The sequence below is a fragment of the Stegostoma tigrinum genome, chromosome 7, assembly GCF_030684315.1.
Source record: "Stegostoma tigrinum isolate sSteTig4 chromosome 7, sSteTig4.hap1, whole genome shotgun sequence".
In the NCBI taxonomy this organism is placed as follows: domain Eukaryota; kingdom Metazoa; phylum Chordata; class Chondrichthyes; order Orectolobiformes; family Stegostomatidae; genus Stegostoma; species Stegostoma tigrinum.
Window position 1 is genome coordinate 19,013,246 of NC_081360.1, and position 11,613 is coordinate 19,024,858.

An 11,613-nucleotide genomic window follows, 5' to 3' on the forward strand; every position below is an offset into this window, starting at 1 on the left:
TAGAAGGGACAGCAATATCTGGCTTTTATATACACACGTAAATGAAGAAATCCAGATTTTGCTGTTGGAGCATCTTCTGTTCCTCTACTGACTGAGCTGTGCCAGTTCTTGCTGACACACATTTCAGTAATTTTAGTGCAAAGTTTAAGGTATTACTTCTTACCCACTTAAAAAGCCAGGAAAAGAATGAAACGTGCAGGTGAACAGATATTCCCCTCACTTTTCAAGGTTATCCCCTTCTCATTTGATGACCATGCAGCATTTATAGTTGACCTGTCAGTCATTTAGGATACATTGTCCGCTTCGGCTAATGTTTCCATGGTTGATTCCTCTGGAATTTATAAGCAAGCCACCTGCAGGTATGAGGAACCTCGTCATTAGTCTGCTTGGTTTTGCCTTGCTGCTCCTCATTCTTGGTGTCTTGCATGCTGACAATTTGCTTAAACCCAGCATGAAACAAATTGGTGATTGTGGCATCTTTCAATATTTTCCACTCTGCTTTCATCATGAATATGATCATTAGCTGTTCAGTTGGTTGTACTCATTGTCGATTGCTTTGTTAACTGGAGCTATTGATGACTTTAAGGTTATAATCACTCCCGATCACTTGACTGGCCCTTGGTCATATATTCGAAGGAGGTGTCCTGAATCTAGAAATTAAGGGTACACACCACAATTGTCTGTAGTGATGGTAATCTATTTCTTTATTGATGTGATTTGTCTACTCTCTGATCTTGACTCTGTTGGCCATTCCATTTGGGGTTTTGTAAACCACCTACTGTGGGCAATTTCTTGACACATTCACAAAGCAGCATGGCTTTTTTGACATTATCATGAGCGACAACTTGTTGGCATCATTAATTTTGGCACAGACCACAGTGACGTGTTCCTTCCTTTGTAAATCAGTTGCATTTTTTTGTTCACTATGTACAAGACTATTTAGCCAATCATTGTCAGTGCTACTGTGACTGTATCACCAATGACACTAACAAGTGATGTTGTGCCTTGTCTTTAATTAGTCCACCTATCTTTTGCTGTAGATGAACTCCTTGAGGTTCAGGCTGTCTGCCACTTCTAGATTGGATTGGAGATAGGAACATTCTCTGCTCAGGTTGTCTTGAACAAAGTCAACCCAGACAGTTCTTCTCTTCCTTCCTGGACAGAATGCCTGCCTGTCGGACTGTTAAGGATAACAAGCTGTAGAGCTGGATGAACGCAACAGGCCAGGCCAAGCAGCATCTGAGGAGCAGGAAAGCTGACGTTTCAGGCCTAGACCCTTCGGCTGCTCTGCTTGGCCTATTGTGTTCGTCCAGCTCTACACCTTGTTATCTCGGATTCTCCAGCATCTGCAGTTCCTACTACCTCTGAGACAGATTAAGGATGTTCATTTTGTGTTTCAGAATGATTGACAAACACTGGACTATCCCTTACATTTGCAGTATCTGCTCTTTTTTCCCCTTTCACTCCAGCTTTCGTATCGGATTCACTGTCTCCAGTTGACTACACATTGAACTTTCTATGGGTTCAGCTAAGTTTACAGGTTTTGTTCCATGTGGCTTAACCCTTCATCAGATGGTGGGTGCAGTTAGACCATGAGAGATAGGAGCAGAATTAGACCATTCGATCAAGGCTAATATGCTTCTCAACCCTATTCTCCTGTAACCTTCGATTCCCCTTATTAATGATTAAGTTGTAAAACAGGACTGCATGGGTTCACCTAATTTGGAGGTACCAGTTTGTGGCTTTACTGCAACCAGAGTTTCAAGTTTTCTTAGTTTCACCTTTGATTTTACTGTATAACTTTCTGTAGCGTTAAGATCTTTCTGCATTTTTCACTAATGTGCCTTAATTCCTGCCCCAAGTGAGCACATTATATTGGGTGAGGCTAGTGTTTCCCAAGCTTCCTCTCCACCACGATCCTGTTTCAAGGGTTAAATTGCCAAGAATCTGCTGAGAATGGGTGGAGAGCGGAGATCAGGGCTGAAGCCATGTGTTTAATCTTCAAGGATTTTTAAGGCATGCCTTTTTGAAGTGGGAATTGAGCTTTAAAGATTAATCAGTTCCGAAGATTTGCAGCTCTTAGCACATAGTCAGAGTTCAACTGCAGCTGTTGCTATTTCAGATCAAGCCCAGAGTTCTGGTCACCTGTATTGGAGGTTTTGATTCAGTTTGGGAATCCCTTGCCTAGACGATCTATGTCTTCTCACGTACTGCTAATTACATTTTCTCCCCATCCATTCATTTTATTCTTTCGTCTAGTATTTACAAATTCATGATGAGTGTGGGACAGATTGTGGAGCATCTGGAAACATGCAGAGCAATAAAAACAGCCACAGTCATAATTTCTGAAGAGCTTGAAGAATTTGAGAGGGGAAAAAAGAACAAGAATGGTGAACAAGTACATTGGATGACTTGAGTCACATTGGGCGCAGGCTTATATGATTCTAATGGTGGAGTGGTACAAATGGTCTAGCAGTTTGTGGTTTAGAAGCTTAGTGTTAAAGTGAAATATGTGGAAGAACTTGAATGGTTGAAAATGGTGACGCAAACTTTTGAAGAAAAATTTTAAGTTACCCGGCATCTGTCTTTCATCAGTTAGCCCTGAATTATTTAACCAATTATGGTGCACATTAAACTTAACATGTTTTGATATTGAAAACGGGATCATATCTTTGAGGGAAGAAAGGATTATCCTGTTGGTGTTGCTGAATAAGGTAACAGATCTGCACTACATTTTGAGCAAATTCTAATGTGCAGCATGGATAACATCCTTGCCACTACCTTAACTAGAATCTGCTCACATTGTAAATTAAAATTTTCTCTCTTTTGGTTGGATCTCTCCATGATGGGAAATGAATAATTATGTTCAGAATGATTCCTTTTATACAGGAAAGGGAAAATTACAGTTTCTACACAAAAATATTTCTGTATGCCTGTAAGATTGTGCAAAAATATGTACAATTAATATTTTAATGCAACTTATCTGCTTGCAACTAAGTATTCTGATGTTAGAAACCTATCAGACTTGTTTTATGGTTTATGTTCTTGGAAGTGCTAGCAATAGGTAAATTAAACCATTCAACACCTAGATCTGCATTAACATGTTTGCTATTTAAACTTTCTTCTCTCCTTTATAAAATTGACTATCAGAATAAACAGGCATGATCGCTGGGAACTCTGGTTCAGTAGTATCCTGGTTTGCTTTGCACATAGTTTCTATGACTTAGTATGAAAGTTGTACAAAGATTTACAGTGTAACTGTATTCAGGTGAGTGCCTATCTTAGAACGAATAGATACGAAGAAATTTTATATTTTGTTGTTGAACTGTGCATTGAGGAGGAGCTGTAAAAATCTAGACTGTAAATAAGCAATTTATGAAAGAGCAAAGTATATGATTTACAATGCATTTTGTTTTTAATCAAAATAATTACTATTTTTGTCTAAAGTAAAAACCCAATGAATGCAATGAAGCGTTTCCTAAATCTGACACAAAATTCAGAAATGAGCAGTGCTGTGGACACATTTGGCTTGAAGGGAGACACTGGATGGCTGGTTATGAGGTCGCTGAGCATTTTGCTCATTTGTGCTCATTCGCTTCTTTTAATCCCTGTTCTAGTTCTATGTGTATTTCAGTAAATGTTTCCTTGGAAAAATGTCCTGTGTTGTGTTTACAAGGAGGCTACTTGGAGTCCAATAAAATGTATTTTAATTTCTAAGCTAAAAGATTAACTACCATCCCAGTAAGCTGACTTAGCCTTGCGAAGAGCTGTTTCTGAGCTGTGGTAATACTTGGTGCAGTATGGTCGCCTGCAGCTCTGGTCGGAGAAATGGTTTTTCTGTTTGTGCCATCAAAACGATGAGAGATTTTAATGTACTGCAGTCAAAGACCAAAGAGGAGTATTTGGAAAAAGATTTGTCACGTGGCTGGGGCTCTAGCTCATGTGACTGTTTTGTCCAATCGGGTCATTCTAGATGGGATAGACAAAATCGCTATTTTGTCTGAACGTTTTTTCCTTCAGTCGTTGAGCACTGTCTGACCATCTGTTCAGATTGACATCACGGGGACAAAAAGTGGGGCAAAAGCAAAGCTGCTTTTTTGGGTAGGATGACTTTGAAGGATTTTTCTTTGAACGCGCGTAACTAAAATATTCGTTCTTGTTGGTCAGATGGTCTGGATGGTTAGGTTCCATTCTCCTATTATTTGGTATCATTGAGTTTTATTTCTCAGTTGTTGATTTGTGCTTTTCTGATTGCGTTGATATATTAGCATATGTTAATTGCCTGAGGAGTGTAGGATTTGGTGAGGATTTAATGCAATTTCTGTTGGTTTTTTGGTAAATGTAGAATATGTTTTAGTACTGCATATTTATTGATTGGTATTTGAAATGAACAAGATGAATAATGAGTATTTTGTTTAAATATTTCTTCTGTTAAGAGTCTTTATTCACTGGGAGGTGGGGAGAAGAGTGAGGAAATGGAGGGAGAGTTGGTGTGAGATCTGCAAGTGTTCAGTAAAGAATAGTAGATATTAGATTCTGCCTACCATGATTATTTTGGTCTGCAATTTAGTTGGCCATGGTCAGAAATTTTACTTTGCGACTTGAATGTCGGTTTGAGCTATATTAAAAATATATGCTCAAAAATAGTTTGGGAAAAACAGGAAAATGTTACCCTGTTCAGGCTGAAGCTAATCATAAAGATTTATTGATATTTGTTTATTATGTTTTGGAACGCAACAAATGCATAGAAGGCTTGCCTCTGTTATAAATTGGAACAGATTTCAGATCCCACTCTAGAACGTCAGTGTTAAATATTTGTTTCCTGGAGTGATAAGCCATCATTTGTTTGTGATCTATGTGCTTTTTTTATGATAAACTGAAATGTTGAAAACTTTAGGCTGGATGTGCAGTTTAATTTGTATACCAATTATTTACTTATTTATTGGGTTGAATAACATTTTTCCAATTCAGTTCTGTACTTTAATAGTCATTTTATTCAATAAAAGAACTCAAAGATAGAGATATGGTGGGGCGGGGGGGGGGAAATGAAATTAATTGTATTTTTTAATCTGGATTTGCAAATTGAGGATTTTGTTTCTACTTCAAAAGCTTGACCAATTTATTACTTTAGCAATGCTCTTTGAACATTTCAATCTTGATGTTAAGAGTAAATCACAATTTCAACTAACCATTCTTGACTTTGGTAACCCGTGCTCTTCTCTAATTTGAACATGAATGTATTTGCATCAAAAGTTTCATAATGCCTCAGATTCATTGAATCTAGCCCTTGTTAGATTTTATGTAAGGCACAGATGGTGTTTACTGTACCAGTGTATAGCTGTCCTCTGCAAACTAATTGCATCTGATAACTGAAGTATGTTATGTTGAATTAAATAGAGTAGAAGGATTTGAATAGTCAGCCATATATGGCTGACTAAATGTTGAATACTTATTTCTATTTTGTTATCATAGCAATGGCCCTGTTGTTAAAATGCAGCTGCCCTTTCTCAAAAAGAACGAAGCGTTGTTATCATCCATATTTAACATTGGCATTACAGATTGTGAGACAATCTTGGGCATTCCATTATTCTTGCAAAAGAAGTTGAGTGCTCTCCACTCACTCCAGCAATAATATTTCAATGCATCTGGTGCAATATGTGAGGTGTGACCATGGCTCATTAGTGATAATCTTGCTTCTCAGAAGTAGTGAATTCAAGGACCATTACAAAGACTTGAGCACACTTGAAATTGACACTTCATTGAGAGGTTTATATCAGATATACTGTCTTTCAACAGCTTTCTCACAAAAGGTACCACAGCGCTAATTGAAGTGAAGCAAGAGGTTTCTCCAGGTGCTAGTAAAATTTACCATTCAATGAACGTCTGAAACAGGTGATGACTTTATTAAATAGTTAATTATTTTTGTGACCATGCTTTGTGTGGATAGTCTGTTTTCTGCATTAAAACGGAGACTTAAGAAACTTCTTTTGCTGTGAAGCACTTTGGGATGTTCTTGATTATGATACATGACATAAGGACAAATTTGTATTTTAAGTCAATGGTATTGTGATCCGAGTAATGGCATTAACTTTAAAGATATAGTTTTGTATTAGAGGACAATAATTCTAAAAAATAGCAGCGATTGGTGTATTTTCGGAATACCTTTTTACTGTTAACTAGATTTTGTCCTCTTACAGCTATATTTATTCATGTTAAATTGCTGTTTGTTCCACAAACATCTGTTAAAGTAGAGGAATAATTAAGGGTTGCAAGTTATTTTAATATCTGCTATGGATACAGTTGTTAGAGGTGATGCACTGGCTGCTGTGTAAACTACCCAATATGTCGCTTAATTATAAACACGGTTGTGATGTGAAAATAAAACACTGTTTATCTGTCATTTGCCACCCTATAAAGTGTAAAGTTTGCCACTTGACATGAGCACAAATCCAAATTAGCACCATTCATGCTGTATTGAGACAATTTTTCTTTGTGCAACTGCTGCCTTTGAACAAAATGGTGGTACGTGCATTGAAAATAATGGACTGTTAGTTTTTGCATGCAAAATACCATATTTTGTGCTTGGAGAATTTCCTCTGGCTCCACATGAATGGCAGGTACCCACATTGACTGAGATCTGAAGTTGAGGCAGTGACCACATTTATCTGAAAATAAAATACATTTCTCTTGACAATGATTTTTAAGTTACTTTCTACAAATACTTTAGTACTTTATTTGTAATTAAACATGATAACAGATCGACTCGTCATTCTGTCACAGCCTGAAATCAACGACAGTACAGTTCTGAGAGCATTGATTTTTTTTTGGCGTCTCAACAAACAGCTGCAAATCTCTGCTCTAATTGTTAGCAGGCTGTTTGACCATTAGAGCTAGCCATGGCCAGGAATCCGTTTTCTTTTAGTGGAACAACAGACTAACTGTCCCATCCCACCACTCTGCAAATATGATCTAATGTGGTGCAAATGTGGATCAGACTTTGAGTTTTTTTTCTCTCATTAAATTTACTAATCTATAAACCTATCTTACCTCAATTGAACACTTAATTCATGATTGTTAAATAGAAGCTGCATATGTATCTGGTATGCTGGTAATTTCCCAAAATCCATCATCTTGATTTAGATGTTTTGAGCACGCATGCAGAGCCATCACCGTTCTGGATTTTCCATAAGCTAAATTCCAATGTATTCCTTTGAAAATTGTATATTGCTGTCAACTATGTAGCAGTGCTCTTCTTCATTTCTGTTGTTTGGCTCTCCCTAAATGTGTGTTTTTCCTTTAGAATAATGAAGGTTAAAGTACTGTCCTGCAGAATATATAACCACGCAATCATTGTAGTTGTATCTCACTGAGGTAGTGCATTGGGAATTGAGCCTCTCTGCTCCCAAAGTCGTTGCGTTTTCAGATACGTATCTACAATCTGCTGCAAGACCCCAATTTATTTGATGTACAGAAACGTGGTGAGCAATTTTACGTTAAAGAAAATACCCTTAAATAGCTCTCAACCAATGGCAGTTAGAAATTCAGATTTCCTAACTGAATTTCACAACTGAAACATTATCCTTTCTTGAGATCCCCAACCCTCTCCCCAAACACAAAGATGTACAGAGACAGACAATACATGGATATTGTTTTTTGAAAAAAAAGTTTAGGGCAACAGTGCGTGATAGCACCAGCCTGGACTGCAGGGTTTGTTTCAGTTTCTTCCAATCGCTTTTAATTCTTTGCTGACACAATGTTGTTTGCACATCAATGGTTTTCTTTTCACTGAGGAATTGTCCTTGCATTTCCTTTTGAAGGTATTTCTTCAACAGAAGACTTGCAGAGAGAAGTGAGTGGAAGACAAGACAGCAAGCTATTAGTGGAGACAGTCTAGTACCAACATGAGAGTTTTTATGCTTTGTCTGCAGGCGCGATGGTGTTCTGCTGCCCCAATGCAAGCCCTGATCACCTGGTCATGAGTGAATCAACATAATCATCCAGCATTTTTACTCTAGTTTAGAATTCATCAGCTCTATGGAAACTCATTTTGCTCTTTGTTCTAGAAAATTTAGCATTATATTCAAGTTGAGTGTGCTGCAATAAACATGATTTTAAACTGTAACCACCTCAGTTAATCCTTGGACTAAAAGAATATCATTTGGTTGCAATAGTGCAAAAACAAACGAAATAAAATGCAGTCTTACCACTGCACTCAATCTGCAAATGTCCATCATAGCATGTAAAAACTGAGCTTCTTACTACAGCAACATACATCAAGATGATGCTAAATGAAACTACCAAAACTATTTAAATACTGTTATAATATGTGCCTTCAAGAGGGATTTGACTATCTTGTTTCTCTTGAAATCTAGCCATGATGTAAACCTGGTGCTGAACGGTCTGCTCCAAGGAAAGCAAAGTAAATAGCTTTGGGGTTTTTAAAAATCAGAGTATGTGGGTGGAGTCAGGCTCGCATGGACTGGTTTCAGTTTTGCTTTCAGTTGAAATTGGGGCCTGTGGAGCTGAAGCTGCTTGATCTATCTCTCTACTGCTGTAAAAAGCTTGTTCTGTCTCTGCTGTTAGATTCATAGTTTTGATTTTTGCTTTCTCCTGGACTGAAGATAGAATGTGAGCGAATCTGTTTTGCTGAATTTGCCCATGTCAAGGGTGTGTTTATGGGATGCCACTATGTTGGAACAGTTGAGTAAGAGTCAAATAATATCATTCTGTTCAGTATTTTGATTGTGAGTTATGCTAATTTTTTTTAAATTTAACTGTGGTGTGAGAATAATGTGTGTTTTGCTTAAAGCTTAGTAGTTTGACCAAGTGAATGACGTCTGGAATGCAACACCTTACACTTGCCTTTAAGATAAAAGTTAGGGCTGAGGCCATCTCCTTGATATGGTTTAAGGGGATATGGTCTAGTCCATAACATTACTCATCAATTTAACTTCATGCGTACTTGTTGAGGTGTTCTGGCCATCATGAAATTTGGAAACTGCAGTAGTTTGCACTTGCAAGTTGCGATTGGATCAGAATCTAAAAACAATAGCTCAAAATGTGTCAATCAACATATATCTACAGTTAATTAACTGGTTGATTTATCGTGCTGTTTATTTGGTTCCAATCTTAGATTAGTATTATTGTGAAGCCTTTATTTTCATATTGCAAATAAATCTTGTTGGGAAATTGAATTCTCAATGTCACTCAATTGCATTGTTAGATCATTTTCTTATGGTATACATACTTTGACATTTTTGTATAGGATCAGCTTTTTTGCATCCTGTTTTAATCTTTACAATTGGTCATGACTTTCAACTTCAGTGCTCATCATGTTGCCTTTTTAACTAGAAAGTGATAAACTATAATGGAATATGCCCTACGTTCTTGTTGCCATACCTCTTCCTTTGCCCCACTGGTAAAAAATTTGAGTTTAGAAAAAATGTTGCCAATAAACAATGAATTAAAGTATTGTCCATATTCCTCTTTCAATCTTTGCTATTTGAATGATAGCCCAGGGTTCTACTTATGGCTTTTAAGCTGAATTTCATTGTAGAGAATTTAATATTTCACAGTTGACTCCTCACTCCTGTTAAAGCATATTGACTGAAAGACATGCCTTGTAATCTGAAAGCATGGAGTTATTTGTTTGGATTTGGAGCAATCTATCTTGTACACAAATGCCAGCTAATTTTTTTACCTAAAAATCTCTCATTTGTAAGCTGCAAATTAAAATAGAAAGCTGTATGACTATAGCAAAGCAGACTGTTTTTAACAACTCATTCACACAGCGCAGTATGAATGGAAGTGATTGCTCTGCAGCACTTAAAGGGTTTCTTTTGTTCCAATCCATTGACTGCTAGCCTTAAAATACCACATCTTATTCTTTTTGGATAACATAAACAATGTTAAAAATATTTAATAGCTTAACTTGCATTGTAATTTGGGGGGAACAAGCACACATTCCTTGATTTTTGTTTTAATGATATTATGATTAGATAGGAAAAGGAAGGTGACTCCAGAGGTGATGGCAGTCTTGTCTAGCTTGACCTCCAAGATGCTGAAGGCAGCTGATTGATTAGAAATGACAGCTCTGGAACCAGCTGTCACTGCCATATAGAACACACGCCAAAAATACGTATTTTCAGGCTAAAGGTTTGCATAATTTCCTCGGGTTTATCTTGCGTGTGCCACACTGACTGAAAACTCGGTGATAAAACCTTGACAGAAGAGTTTTCTTGATTTTTGAATGATTTTACTAAGATACAAATCTTTCTCAAAGCTGTGTCCATTATACTTCAGAATTTTTCTACTCTGCTCTCATTCAGTTCTATTTCTAATATACCTAGTTTTAATTTCTTTGTACAGTTAAACGAAAGTCTGAGTTTCAGTATAAAATGTGAAGAATTATTTTCAGGGCAAACTTCAAAGTGGCATCGTTAACCTAAGTGTTTCAGTGGTGATTAATAGGATTAAAGGAACGGTGCCTTAGCTAGTTGTTTGCTGTATTTCTATATGCATGGTGTTATATTTATACAACCTGCCCTCTGTACCATAATCCCGTGCTGCTTTGTGAATTTAGCCATAGAATTGTATTAGTTAAGATAACATTGGGTAACTTAACTGTTTCCATAAATTTATCATCTAATCTTCTAAAAACAATGTGGGGGACAAAAGGACATAATGTAGTATTGGTGTCATTAAATAGAATTAATTGGATGTCCAATAGAATTGCCTTTTCCTTTGTCTTAATGAGATGGATTATTGAAAAGCAGTAGGAACCTATAATTTTTGTTTACTTTTAATTTCAACTCCAAGCTTTTAACAAGATTAGTGGTGTCACTTCACACAACCTATTCTGCACATATTTCTCAAAACACTCAATGCTATACTTTTTAACCTGCCATACTGAGGCCCTGAGGATAATTTCCCAATCTCAAATGAAAAGATGATGGTGATGTTGTAAAAATATACATTTCTAGGGAGGACCTTGGTTCGTTCTGTGCTGTTGGATAATGAATTCCACCACAGGTTACGCTTGATTCTTTTTTTAAATACAGCTGAGCAAAAATATCCTTCTGTATTTTAAGGATTAATTCATTAACCAGACTTAAAATCTAAGGAATTGGAGCAAGAGTAGATCTTGCAAACCTGCTCTGCAGTTTAGGAAGAGTTACTTTGTCCCCAAATTCCTGTACAGATCCTGTTTTTCTTAATTCCTGTCTTGTCTTGAACACTTCTGTGAGAATCCGTAGCTCAGGGAGGTTTGGGGTGAGATTCCAAAAATGTACACTGATTTGTGTAGGAATTTCTCATAATTCCTAAATGACTAGACTCTTAAGAGTCTAACACCAAGTTTTAGATTCTCTAGCCAATTGGCACATTCCTTGCATCTACCCTGGTCATAATATTCCTGTCAATGAGTTTGTCCCTTCTGTACCCAGAGAATAAAGACCCAGCCTACACAGTTGCTTCTCAGTGGACAAATACTGTGCATATTATGTCCCTGGACCCTATTCTCTAATTTGGTTCATGACAGAAAATTAACAACTCTTACTGGTGAAACAGTGATTTACTTGTGCTGCCATTTCTGTATTTTGCATTTGCGCATAA

At 37.0% G+C, this 11,613-nt stretch overlaps 1 long non-coding RNA gene across 1 annotated transcript in view; it reads left to right on the forward strand.

The window, feature by feature from the left end:
- LOC132209843 (uncharacterized) overlaps window positions 1–7,835 on the forward strand; it is a 76,744-nt gene extending 68,909 nt beyond the window's left edge. Inside the window, exons 4-5 of the long non-coding RNA XR_009445985.1 lie at window positions 5,797–5,892; window positions 7,818–7,835. This is a non-coding gene — a long non-coding RNA (uncharacterized LOC132209843). The remainder of the gene's footprint in view (window positions 1–5,796; window positions 5,893–7,817) is intronic.
- The last annotated feature ends 3,778 nt before the right edge of the window (window positions 7,836–11,613 follow it).